Here is a 13737-nt window from a genome sequence, read left to right on the forward strand (position 1 = left end):
GAAGTAGTCATCAGCTTGCTTGACACATCAGTCCCTGTTATGGACTGTGTTCCCCCAAAATGTGTATGTTGAGCCCCTAACCCCAATGCAATGGTCGTGAGATGAGGCCTTTGGGAGGTAATTAGAGTTAGATGAGGCCATGAAAATGAGGCCCTCATGATGGGATCTGTCCCCTTCTAAAAAGAGGAGGACATCTCTCTTGCTCTACCTGCATGCCCTGAGGAAGGGCCAGGTGAGCCCCTTGTGAGAAGGCAAGCTGTTTGTTATCTAAGGAGAGATCCCTCACCAAACTCTGCTCCTGTTGGCACCTTGACCTTGGAGTTCCAGGCTCCGGAATCATGAGAAATAAATTCCTGTTGTTCAAGCCCCCAAATCTATGGTATTTTGTTACAGCATCTCCCACGCTGACTGAGAAAGTCCTGAATGTATATAAAAAGGAGTTTCTGAGAGGATCCCTTCCCAAAGGTCAGGAAGCCAGAGCAGATATGGCTAATGATGAGAAACTGCAACCCGCGCAGGTATGTGCCGCCACTGACTTCTTTCAAAGCATAGCCATACCAGTCATGTCGCATTTAATTCTCATAGCCCAGCCATGTGGGAATCTGACGTGGAGAAACAGATGCACAGAGGCTAAATGACTTGCTCAGGGTCACTCAGCTAATGGCAGGACCTGGATTTGTTCCCAGCTGTAACATGTACCAGAGTGTCTCCTCTATGATCTCGTCAATCTCTCTCATGTTTTACTGAACTGTGGACTCTGTTAAACAGGGTGATAGCCTTCTCCTGGTTAGGTATTCAGTTTTCACTGTTAAAGGCAGCGGGCCCCATGGTTTCTCACAGCTGAATCTTTATTTAATTAATAGAAGATCAGGGCAAAAAGGTTAAAAAAAAATAGCTACTCACTCAGAAGCCATGGACAAAAATATATTAAAGGTAAATGATACCTGGATTATGTCCATGCTGGCAAGCCTCTTTATGACCTTGTCATGCTGCAAGCCTTTTATAACCATCTCAAAGCTACAAAAAATTGATATACTTTACTACACAAAAAGTAAAACATATGCAGGGGATATGTTATATACAAATACACAGTAGGAAAAAAATATTATCACAAAGGGTTAACCTCCCTAATATATAAACAGTTCTTAGAAATCTCTAAAAAAAAAAAAAAGCCCAAAAAACTAACAGAAAAGTGGGCAAAGGACAATTAGAAACAACAATTAATTTTAAACCTATGAAAGACACTTACACTTACTCCTAAAAGCAACAAAACCAAATCTACACTGAGATATTTTTACCTAACCAAAAATATTAACAACTTTTGCTGCTTGAAAGACACTATTGAGAAAATGAAGGAAAAAATATTTGCAAACATATTTGTTAAAGGACTTGTATCCAGAATATATTAAGAATTTCTACAACTCCCTAAGAAAACAGATGACTCAGTTTTTTCTTAAACGAGCAAAAGATATGGATAAACATTTCACCAAACAAGATATATGACTAGCCAATAAGCACATGAAAAGATAGCCAAGATCATCAGTCAATGCAGAAATGTAAATTGAAACCACTGAGATATGACTACATACACACACATTAGAAGCAGTAAAATTAAAAAGAGGTAATACCCTCAATGGTGAAGATGTGGGGTGAATGGAATTCTCATATGCTGCTGGTAGGAATATATATCACTTTGTATAAACAGACTGGCCATTCCTTATAAATGGAGACTTACCATAGGACTCAGAAATTCATTGGTATTTACCAAGAGAAAAAAAGCTTATGTCCACACAAAAGCCTGTACACCAGTGTCCTAAGCTACTATTTTCGTAGTGTCAAAAAACTGAAAGCAACTCAGATGTCCAACAACTGGTGAATGGATAAACTGGGATGTGTGCCTACAATGGCATACTAGTCAGCAGTGAAAATGAACTAACACATTCAGCAAGAACATGGCTGCACTGCAAAAGCATTATGCTAAGTGAAAGAAAGCAGGCATGAGGGACTAAATTTATTATTTCACTTCTATCACATTCTAGAAAAGGAAAACTATGCTGACAGAAAGCAGTTCAATGGTTAAGGAGAGGGGGTAATTAATAACCTCAGAAATGCATAATGGAACTTTTGGAATGACAAAAATATTCTATATTTTCATGGTGTTGGTAGTTCTGTGACTTATATGCATCAAAACCCATCAAATCCTATGGGTGAATTTTACTGTATGTACATTATATTTCAATACAACTATATTTTTTTAAAAAGCAATTCATCAGGGCATCTGGGTGGCTCAGTCTCTTGATCATCTGACTTGATTTCGGCTCAGGTCATAATCTCACGGTTTCATGAGTTCAAGCCCTGCATCAGGATCTGCACTGACAGTGTGGAGCCTGCTTGGGATTCTCTCTCCCTCTCTTTCTCTCTGCTCCTCCTGGGCTCATGCCATGTCTCTCTCAAAATAAATAAATAAACTTTAAACAAATTTTAAACATTAAAAAAATTAAAAAGCAATTTATCTCAGGGATGCTTTTAGGTGATCCTTACTAATATTTACATAATTTAGCTTATGAAGATTATCATAATGTACATAATGTTCATTATCATAATGTGAGTCTAAAGACAGAGATCAAAGCACAGTCATTATGAAGATTAAATCAGACGCTTAGAGAGGTCAGTAGTAGAACATGGGCCCAAAGGGTCTGACTTCCAGTCTCATGAATTTCCGAATGATGTATTTGCACTGTCTGAATGAGTCAACACTCCTTTTTATAGACTTATCTCAAGTGTTTCCTCCTCTAGTAAGTGTTTCCTGACAACTCACATTCTAAGAACTAACACTTGTACTCCACGCCCCTCCCTCTGGACCAGGTTCACATGGGTCCCGTGACACGGCCTTGCACTTACTTCCAACAATGTCTCTCCCTCCTACAAGCTCACTAAGAGGAAAGATCCTTTCTCATCTACCTCAGTATCTACTCCAATGTAAGAAAAAGTTTTTGTGATATGACCCCAGACCAATCAGAATGACTAGTATCAAAACCACAAGAAAGTAAATGCTGGTGAGGATGTAAAGAAAAAGAATCCTCATGCACTGTTGGTGGGAATATAAACTGGTGCAGCCACCATGGAAAATAGTACAGAAGTTCCCCCCCACCCCAGATGAAAAATAGAACTACCATATGATCGAGTACTTCTACTACTGGGCATTTACCCAAAGAAAACAAAAACACTAACTTAAAAAGAGACATGCTCCCCATGTTTATTTCAGCACGATTTACAATAGCCAACGTATGGAAGCAACACAAATGTCCATCAACAGACGGGAGGTCAAAGAAGGTGGTATATATACTGGAATATAATGGAATATTACTCAACCATAAAAAATAATGAAATTGTTCCATTTGCAACAATACAGATGAACGTAGAGGGGGGCATTATGTTAAGTGAAATAAGGCAAAGAAATACAAATATTATATGATTTCACTTACATGTGAAATCTACAAAATAAATGATCAAACCAACAATAACAAAAAGAAACCAATTCATAAATACAGAAAACAAATTGGTGGCTGCCAGCAGGGAGAGGGATGGGGAGAAATGGGCCAAATAGGTAAAGGGGATTAAGAGGTACAAACTTCCAGTTATAAAATAAATAAGTCATAAGAATGAAAAGACCAGCATATGGAATATAGTCACTAATATCGTAATAATTTTGTATGGTAACAGATGGTAACTACACTTACTGTGATGAGCATTTGTAATATATTTAATTGTTGAATCACTATTTTGTACACCTGAAATTATTATATACGGAGTACACTTCAATTAAAAATTTAAAATTTTTTTAACGTTTATTCATTTTTTGATAGAGACAGAGCGTGAGCAGGGGAGGGGCAGAGAGAGAGGGAGACGCAGAATCTGAAGCAGGCTCCAGGCTCGGAACTGACAGCACAGAGCCCAACATGGGGCTAGAACTCACGGACCGTGAGATCATGACCTGAACTGAAGTCGGGTGCTTAACCCACTGAGCCACCCAGGCGCTCCCATTCAATTAAAAATTCTTAAAAACATACTGTAGTATACAGAGGGATGTCAAAATCATAATCAGCAGTCTTTTACAAGCCATTTTATGGAAGACACAGAAATGTTTATCCACATAGCCACTGCATCTTAACCCTCAGGGAAAGCCAAGAGCGTGGTGTTAAAAACCTAACTTAGGAAAGGCATTTTGGGGGTGGAGGGGATGCATAAAGAGGCTAGGCTGACTGGCTCTCTAATGGTCAAACAGGATGCTGGGATGTACCTTGGAGTGGGAAGATGTACCACCCAGGGAGTGTTCTTGAGCACCAGCTGTTTACCTGGACTGTTGGAGGGAAGCAGGATGTCGGTAAGAACAAGGCTGAAATTCTGGGAGGCCTGACCCTCACACTCACGCTCCAAGATATCAGACAGACATGGGATGGACCTGAACATATCCCTCTGTTCCCTGCCAGCCAGGACTGTGGGACATAGAGGCTTGATGGCAAGAACACTCCCCATGCCCATCACCACGGTTGCTGAGCTCCTCTTGCCCATGATCTCCCAACCCAAACTTCAGGACAGCTTAGCAGAAGCTACCTTAGCCTGCTTTCAACACAGACTCTGTCTTTCAGACCACATGTGACAAAGGCCAATAGTCCATCGGCCTATTAGAATAAATAAATAGATAGTTTTTCCAAGAGCTAGTAATGCCTCTGTAATTTTCCTACTTCCTTGATGTCCAAATGTGAAAAGCAATGCTTTAACTCAATGGAATAAATCTCTTCAGGATGAATTCCAAGAATCTGACAGACTTCAGTGATACAAAAAGCTTTCCACCCCACTCATTAGTCTACACCAAGACTAATCCTGTCTTATCTAAGAGACTGAGTCATTGAGACACGCCCCAGCATCACCACAGCCAACCCCCCAAATCTGGACCACCACCTGACAAGGGAGAGCACACGGTATAACATACTCTTAAAATGAAAGAGCATTAAAGCTGGAAGAGGACTTAAAGACCATCTGATCTGGGCTGCAGATGGGAAAACTGAGGCTAGGAAAGAGCAGGTGATTTCCCCCCAAAGACATCAGAGAAATAGTAGCAGAGCTCAGTGTTCCCAGCCATGCTACACCTCTCCTGGGGCAGCCTGACACTACCAAACCCCTTCTAATTCTCTAAGCCCAGGTTGGAATGTGGTGAAAGCCACAGGATTAGTTTTAGGATTCAAAGGCAATTAGGGGAGGCAATAAATCCTGATCTGGGGGAGGACCTTTGTCAGATGTGTGATAGTTATCACATATCAGCTCAGGAGAACTTGGTCTGCCGGATTTGGACTTTGGGTAGCTCTTCTCTAGGAGAACACAGGGCCCCTGCACTGCCTTACACTGCCTGCTGACCTGGCAGATGAGAGCCACCACGACCTGATGTGAACTGATAAGAGGAAGATCTTTTCCACCTCTTCCCAGCCAGCCAAACTGAACCAAACCAAGTGTATGAAGCGAACTCCTCTGCCCTCACCTTTACCACTCTCCCCTTTTCTCACTTTGCTCCAGTCTCTGCCCTTCTCCTCTAGCACATGGAACATGCTCCTACCTCAGGACTTTTGCTCACGCTGCGCTCCCTCATTCCCTCACTTGCATCATACTTGTGCTCAAATATCACCTGCTCAGTGAGGTGATCCCTCCCCATCCCCTGATCTTTTTTTAAAAATAGTATTTTTCACATTTAAACATATGTGTGGCCATTTAAATTTATAAGTAACAAAAGTGAAAACTCAGTTCCTCATTTGACTAGCCACATTTCAAATGCTCAGTAGCCACATATGGCTCTTGGTTATCATGTTGGAGAGTGCAGATTTAGAACATTTCCATCATCACAGAAACCTTTCTTGGATAATACTGATTTGGAAACAAGCAGGTTATTGTCTCTGAACTGGGATAAAGCTAGGCTAGGAGGTGGTCGAGACAAGGGCAGGAGAGGTGCCGATAAACATTACGACCTGGCAAATGGTCAAAGGAAGCAGTTAGGCAAGGCAATCAGCCTTGAGTTCAGCAAACAAACACAGAGCTAACATTCATCACAGCTGACTAACACCCAGCCTCAAAGGGGCATCTAGGGATTAGTTTTGTTTGTTTTAAATATGATATACCTTTTTATTGAGGTGTAATTAACATACAATAAAAGGCGCAGCTTTTAGACATTTGATTTGACGCATTATGTCAATAGTAACACCCATTTAACCACTCACAAAACAAAATATAGAACATTTCCATTACCATGGAAGATTCCTATGTGTCCCTTTCTCCACCCCCTGCGACCACTTTCTGACTACAATCACCTGAGAGTAATTTCGTCTACTTTCTGGATTTTACATACACGAAACCACACTGTATGTATTGTTCTGTCTGGCTTCTTTCTTGTCAATATAATGTGGTTGAGATGTAGCCATGTGCTGCAGGCACCAAGTGTGTTCTGTATTGTCATTGTGTCTTACTCTAGTGATTAGTTTCACAGCCCTCCACATGAAAGGCTTTTTTATAATTCAATCTAAACACCTCCTGTTGACACCAGGTTTTTCTAGTCAGCTTCCCTAAGGAGATGGGGGGTTGACAATGTACGGAATAGGTGAAGAAACAGGAAGGAAGCTGGTGGGGTCTGGTCCCCACACCTAACACAGGAGACCACCTGCTGTCGATAGCTGTACCTACAGGTCAAAATACCAGGGTGAAATGAACTCCAGTGGACAAGCTGCTAGAACAATCTCTCCCAGCAGCCTCTAAAAAGTCCAGCCTAGTCATTGACCAAGGTCTTGGCTGTCAGGCTGTCTCAGGGAAACCTTCTAACACCTTTGACTTGCTAGGCTCACACAACTCCACCTGCTCTCCCTGCTAGGGATGTGTCCCCCTCCCCCCACCCCAAATCATCTGTTGTAGCCCTAATCCACACTGTGATGGCATTGAGGAGTGGGGCCTTTAGGAGGTAACTGGGTCAAGAGGGTGGCGTCCTCACGAATGGGATTAGTGTCCTCACAAGGATCTCACTCTCTGTCATGTGAGGACCACAGCAAGATGGGAGCCATCTGAGGGCACCTAGGGGGCCCAGTCGGTTCAGCTTCCAACTTCGGCTCAGGTCACGATCTCATGGTTCATGAGTTCAAGCCCCTCTTTGGACTACACACTGACAGTGCAAAGCCTGCTTGAGATTCTCTCTCCCTCTCTCTGCCCCTCCTCTCTCTTCCCTCATCCCCCCCCCAAATAAATAAAATAAACTTAAAAAAAAAGCCAGGGGTACCTGGGTGGCTCAGTCAGCTAAGTGTCCAATTTTAGCTCAGATCATAATTTCACAGTTTGCGAGTTCAAGCCCCGTGTCAGGCTCTATGCTGACAGCTCAGAGCCTAGAGCCTGCTTCAGATTCTCTGTCTCCCTCTTTCTCTGCTCCTCCCCCACTCACACTCTGTCTCTCTCTCAAAAATAAATAAAACATTAAAAAAAAAAAGGCAGCCATCTGTAAGCCAGGAAGAGTGCCTCTCACCAGATACCACATCTGCTGGCAGCTCAATCTCAGACTTGCCTGCATCCAGAGTTGGGAGAAATAAAGGTTTACTGGTCAAATCACCCCATCTATGATATTTTGTCACTGCAGCAAGACATGCTACCACACTGCCCATCACTCCCACCAGTAACCCTTGCCCCAAAACAGAGGTAAGCGAACACCGGCCAGCCATAGTCCTCTTGTGACTGATTCACACCATCACATAAAATGGACAACCCGTGTCTCTGGCTGATCAGCAGCCAGAGGCAGTTTCTAACACCATAGCACTGAGTTTCTGCATCCTTCCTGCAACCACCCCCATTTTTCCATACAGCCTCATCTCAAAGCAATTTTATTCATGGTGCTGCTCACAGGAAAACCTTTCGTACAAATGATTTTTTTTTTTTTGCAGTTTCACTTGTCACCTCCTACTTTAAGCTTATTCCTTATCATTGTTGACATCAGCAGTTGCAATTTGAGGTCACAGTGAACTGTGGCCACTAACATCAGACAGGGGCTGTGTCTGAAAATCCAACTCACCCTTTCCCCTAAGAACAACACTTTCCCTTTTCATAAGATGTGTGACAGCACGTGGGGGGATAGGGAGGCTCGCTTGCTTATGCTTGCAAAAAAAAGGCGTCCTTTGCTTTCCTAATGAGGACAAATTTCAAATCATCCTGACACTACATGTGTTACAGAATTATCCAGGGAAATGCTAGTGCTGGCTGAATAATAAATGTGTATCGATTTATGGCCCCAGGTGAAATTAAAAGTCACTCTCATCCTCAGATCTTTTCATCACACCCCCCTTCCCCACCCAATGAGAAAAATGGCAGATGTGGAGGAAATTACACCAAGCATGAGCCCTCAATTTCCCCCCGGTTATTAAATTATATTGACAAATTGCCACGGATTCACATTAAATGACTTCACAATTTTTAAATTAGCATCAGACCACTTTGATGTCAGGCAGTCAAGAGTTGGTGTTCACACACTCATGCAAACAAAGGTTGTGCAGCCACTGGACCTGGGCCACTGGTGGGGCTTGGGATCCCAGTCCCTTGGGATTTCTGGCCAGATTGGCCAACCTGACAGTGGAGGACCTGCAGTCGTGTGAAGGGAACAGATGCCCAGCTCCATGGGCACCACAGAGCTGACACTGCCAGGGTCACGAGGTGCTTCAGAGGAGGACAAGATGGCGTCAGCCGAGGCACTGTGACTGCGTCAGGGACAAGGGGGGCACTTTCAAGTGCTTGGCTGCCATGCCAAGAGGCAGCCTGGCTTCTGTCACACGAGGCGGCAGTCTGATTGCTGTTTTCTGATGCAAGATAGGAAAGCCAGGCTCACGGGGAGCAAGCATCCTAACCCCTGAATGCTGACTGCCACAGAATTGGAGATGAGCCATTCTGGAGGCAATCACACACTTTCTCCCCCTGTAACCATGGGACATTTAAAGGAAGTGATCCCTCTGGGGGGTCCCTAAAACCTGAACAAAGCATGAAAACGCGTCAGCTAACCCCTCATGACACAGAGCTACTGCTGCGTTTGAACAGCTCTGTGTCACAAAGGAAGCACTATCTTCTGGCTGCCTGCTTTTCTACCTTTGTTGGTATGAATAACATGCCAATACCCCTATATCAAACTAGAGATTTCCTTATGTAACAATCCTAACAATGCAAGCCATACTACTATTAATGCCCATTACAGACAAGGCTTTTTTTCCAAAGCCTTAATAGACAATTTAATTTCATTTTAAACATAAACATTTCAAGATTCCTGCTATGTAGAAATTATGACTACAAACAAAAAGGCTAAGTGACCTGCCTAGGGTCGGGTTACACAGCTGGTCAGTAATACAGAAGGTATTCAAACCCCTAGCTGTCTGACCTAAATTCTACTACACATAGATATACAGGACAGTCTTCCTCTAAAGTTGCCTGATGGCCCTGACTTTCAATGTTGATGACATAAAAGGAAAAGAACAAACAATTCACAATGCTAAGAACATTGACAACACCTTAAAAATCAGAAGAGATTCCACCTGAAGATACTGAAATAGTCACAAACATACAGGTTTTCTAAGAACTACTAAATGGAAGCACAGGGATTTTTCTTTTCTTTTCTTTTCTTTTCTTTTCTTTTCTTTTCTTTTCTTTTCTTTTTAAGCATAAACCCCCCAAGGACAATAGCCACAAAACTATGTCAGTTGGGAAAGTAGACAAAAGAGTTGTACCTGCCAGAAGGTGCAAAAAATGGTGGAATCTTAGAGCAGGCAGTAAGGGCGAGAACATATCAGAACTCCTGAAAGCTCAGGAATCAATGCCACTAGGTGCTACTGCAACAGCAGTGAAAGAGGTAGGACTAAAAGGCGGGGGGGGGGGGGGGGGTGAGATTAACTGACAATGTCCCTAAGAGGCCTGGGCCCCCTCCCCCACTGCTGAGTGTGTTGGTACAGTTCCCCAACAGGCAATAAAGCATATGCACTGCAGAGAGCAAAACAAAGGCTCTTCACCCTGGGCACGCCAGGTTCCGCTGGAGGCAGGGGTTATTACTGCATTGAAAAGAGATGTTAAGGTAATTTACCTACTACCCCACAAAGTTGAGTAACCCAAAGAATAGAGAAAATGACTTTAAGTGCATAGAATAAAATAATAAAATATGTAGACTTAGAAACAAATTATAGTAGCATACATCTAGTAAGATATAAAAAACTGTGCTTTAATAGGTGCTTCTAAATTAATGTATTAAATCGCAAAATATAAAAGCAGATCAATTAAGAACAGTTATTTTATGATAAGCACAAAAAATATTTTGAGATATCTGCCAAAACTAGTCTTAGACAAACAAGATCTGATTTTCACTGGTGACAAAGTTACAAGGACTCTAATATTACCAGCTGTGGTTTATTGCCTAATTTTATGATGGAAGAAAAGGCTAAATTTCAGATAAAGGGTAAATGCAAAAGAAGACATGATTTCTTCCCAACCGAAGTTCATGGATCCTTTAAATACCATCCATGAACCCAAAAACTAGGTTAAAATCTCCTGCTCTAGAAGTCTCACCCCCATACAATCATAAATACATTTTTCTTAAATATAATCAGATAGCCAGCCTTTGGGAAAGCCAGAACACTGAGGACGAATGGAAGATCTTGCCTTTAGAGGGACCAAAGGGCTTTAAACAACAAAAACAACAACAAAAGCAGGTTATTAAATAGCATTACATTTCTAAAAAGCAACACTAGAAATACTAGAAGACAGTGGAGCTTCAGAAACTCACTTCCATCCAGGAAACCTACCAAATAGTGTGAGGCTAGAACAGCAACAGTTTCAGACATTTTAAGTCTCAAAAAATGTTGCCTTCCTTCTACCTGTTCTTAGAAAGCTACTTAAGGATAAGCTCCTCCCCAAGAGTGGAGCACGCCATGAAAGACAGCAACATGGGATCCAGTAAGCTACAACCCAGGATTACAGTGAATGAGATCCCAAGATAACAACTGTGGAGCTGACCTAGAATGTGCACATATGTGTGTGTGTGTGTGTGTGTGTGTGTGTAATTTATATTACATGTCACTTGCTAGCATCAGGGAACACACAGTGTAATGCAAGAAAGAAAAAAATAAAAGAAAAAAGTAAAGCCATGTAGGCTCAACTACAAATAATATTTACAATCCTCATAATAATATGGAGTGTTGATCTAATCAAAATGCCAATGCAAATACACTGGGAGGTAATGAGGGATGCTTAAAGAGCCCACCAGAGTAAGAAGTCAAGAAAGCATACCTGTAAATGACAAAGCAAAAAGTAGCAACATATGCATGCTGCTTAGAGAAGTGGAGATTGAAAGTTATAAATGGCTGCTTCTAGAAAGGGGGTGATTTTTTTTAATGACTCTTGTAGAATAAATGGTAATTTAAATTATAAACATGCACTACTTGGATAAAAATCAAAACTCAATATAAAGAAAATACTTCAGGGCAGTAATTTGTGAGTATATTAGTCAGAGAAAGAGAACCAGCAGGGTACCCATATTAAGAGATGTACTGCAAGGAGATGACTTGTATGACTGTGGGGACAGGCAAGGCAAGTCCAAGATCCAGGGGGCCAACTGGCCAGAAGGGCAGGCTGGAACACAGGCACCAGCTGAAGCTGCTCTCCACAGGAAGAGTTGCTTCTTCCTCAGGGAAGCCTCCTCTCTGCTCTTAAAGTCTTTCAACTGACTGCATCAAGCCCACCCAGATTACTGAGGATCATCTCCTTTCTGATTACAGACATTAATCACTTCCATGAAATTCCTTCCCAGCAACACCTGAGTAGTGTTTGACTGAATAACTGGAGACTACAGCCTAGCAGCTGTACACGATGTTCAACACGGAAACCTGACATCACACTGGGTAACACACTTACACTCCTGCCCTGCTCTGTTAGTCGGTTACCCTAAGAGCTCTCACTGTGGTTCAGTCACCAGAGAATCTGAATTGTTTTTCACATGTATAAATATCAGGCCTTCAGGACACCTGGGTGGCTCAATCGGTTAAGCATCTGATTCTTGATTTTGGCTCAGGTCGTTATCTCGTGGTTTGTGAGTTCGAGTCCCACATCAGGCTCTACACTAACAGCACTGAACCTGCTTGGGATTCTCTCTCTCTCTGCCCCTCTCCTACCCTCGCTGTCTCTCAAAAAGAAACAAAAGCTTTAATATACATATTATATAATATATAATATATAATATATAATATATAATACATAATATATAATATACAATACATAATGCATAATACATAATATAATATATAATATATAATAAATATATAATATATAATATATAATATATAATATATAATATATAATATATAATATATAATATATATATCAGGGGTCCATCAGAGGTCCTTATCTGGCAGAGTGTAGGTGAGGTCAGAATCTAAAACTTGCCCAGCACCTAAAAGATACAATGTGCAGAACACACTTCTGTGCAAAGTGTTTTTGCTGCACCTTCCATAAATGTCTATTTTGTCCCTCTCTTAGTCTGAAAACAAAACGGGGGAAAATGAAACGCCAACAGCAAAAATTAAAAAGGAAAAATAAAAAACATAAAAACTTACTTACCCGCCCCCAAAAACCAAGTGTGAACAAAATAGCAGGAACTACTAAAGATGAGAGCTTAATGAAGTAGAAAGCAAATCAGCGTGATCCATGAAATCAAATGCAGGTTTTCTAAAAAGATGAATAAACTTTTGGTAAGCTGGCTTAAAAAACAAAAAGCAACAGCACAAATAAACATTAGCGATAAAATAAGGCACATAAGTACAGATGGATTTAAGGTTTTTAAAAAAATCTTTTGCAAATAATATGAGCAAATTCAATGCAATAAATTTGAAAGCCTAGATAAAATGGGGAATTTTCTAGAAAAACGAATTTTGAAAATTGTTCCAAAACTATAAACTATAAAAATGTTTGAGGCAGCAGGGGGAAAAAAATCAGGAATAGTGGTGATAATAATAATAGAACAAAGTGCTGAATACTTTTTAAAATGCTTTTTACATGAATTAACTGGGCTGATTCTTACAACTCTATGGGATAGGTACTAATATTGTGTTTATTATACATATTTTACAGAGGAGAAAACTGGAGCCAAAGCAGTGAGATAACTTGTCCACGTCTCACAGCTAATGCACAGAGGCAGTCTGGCTCTAGAAATCACTATCTTAACAGAGGATGTACTTTACTGCCTCTCCAAAAGGCAATAGGCTCCACTTGGCAGGTAAGTTCTACTAAAACTTAAGGAACAAATAATTTCTACAGTATAACCAGTACTCCAAAGCACAGAAAAAGAACAGAAAAGCTACAGAACTCACTATATGTGGTACACAAGGACAGGGTCTTTAGACTAATGTCACTTATGAGCAAAGATGAAAAAAATCCTAAATGAAATAGTAAGCAAAAATAAGCAATGAATTAAAAGAATAATACTTTCTGGATGAATAGGGTTTGTTTCAAGAATTCAAGGATGCCTCAATATTAGAATATTGATTAATTAAAAATATTAACCTCTTAATGGAAAATAATTATCTCAGTACATACAGAAATCGCACTCAAAATTCAGCATCTATTTGTGATTAAAAAAAAAAAAGTACTCTTAGCAAACAAGAAATTGAATAGTCACTCCAAAATCAGCAGCAAACTATT

General features: G+C 41.0%; 1 protein-coding gene across 1 annotated transcript in view; it reads right to left on the reverse strand.

Moving 5' to 3' along the window:
- TMEM163 (transmembrane protein 163) overlaps positions 1-13737 on the reverse strand; it is a 246713-nt gene that overhangs the window by 19837 nt on the left and 213139 nt on the right. The gene's annotated exons all lie outside the window — the stretch shown is intronic.

This window comes from Prionailurus bengalensis, chromosome C1 (assembly GCF_016509475.1).
Source record: "Prionailurus bengalensis isolate Pbe53 chromosome C1, Fcat_Pben_1.1_paternal_pri, whole genome shotgun sequence".
In the NCBI taxonomy this organism is placed as follows: Eukaryota; Metazoa; Chordata; class Mammalia; order Carnivora; family Felidae; genus Prionailurus; species Prionailurus bengalensis.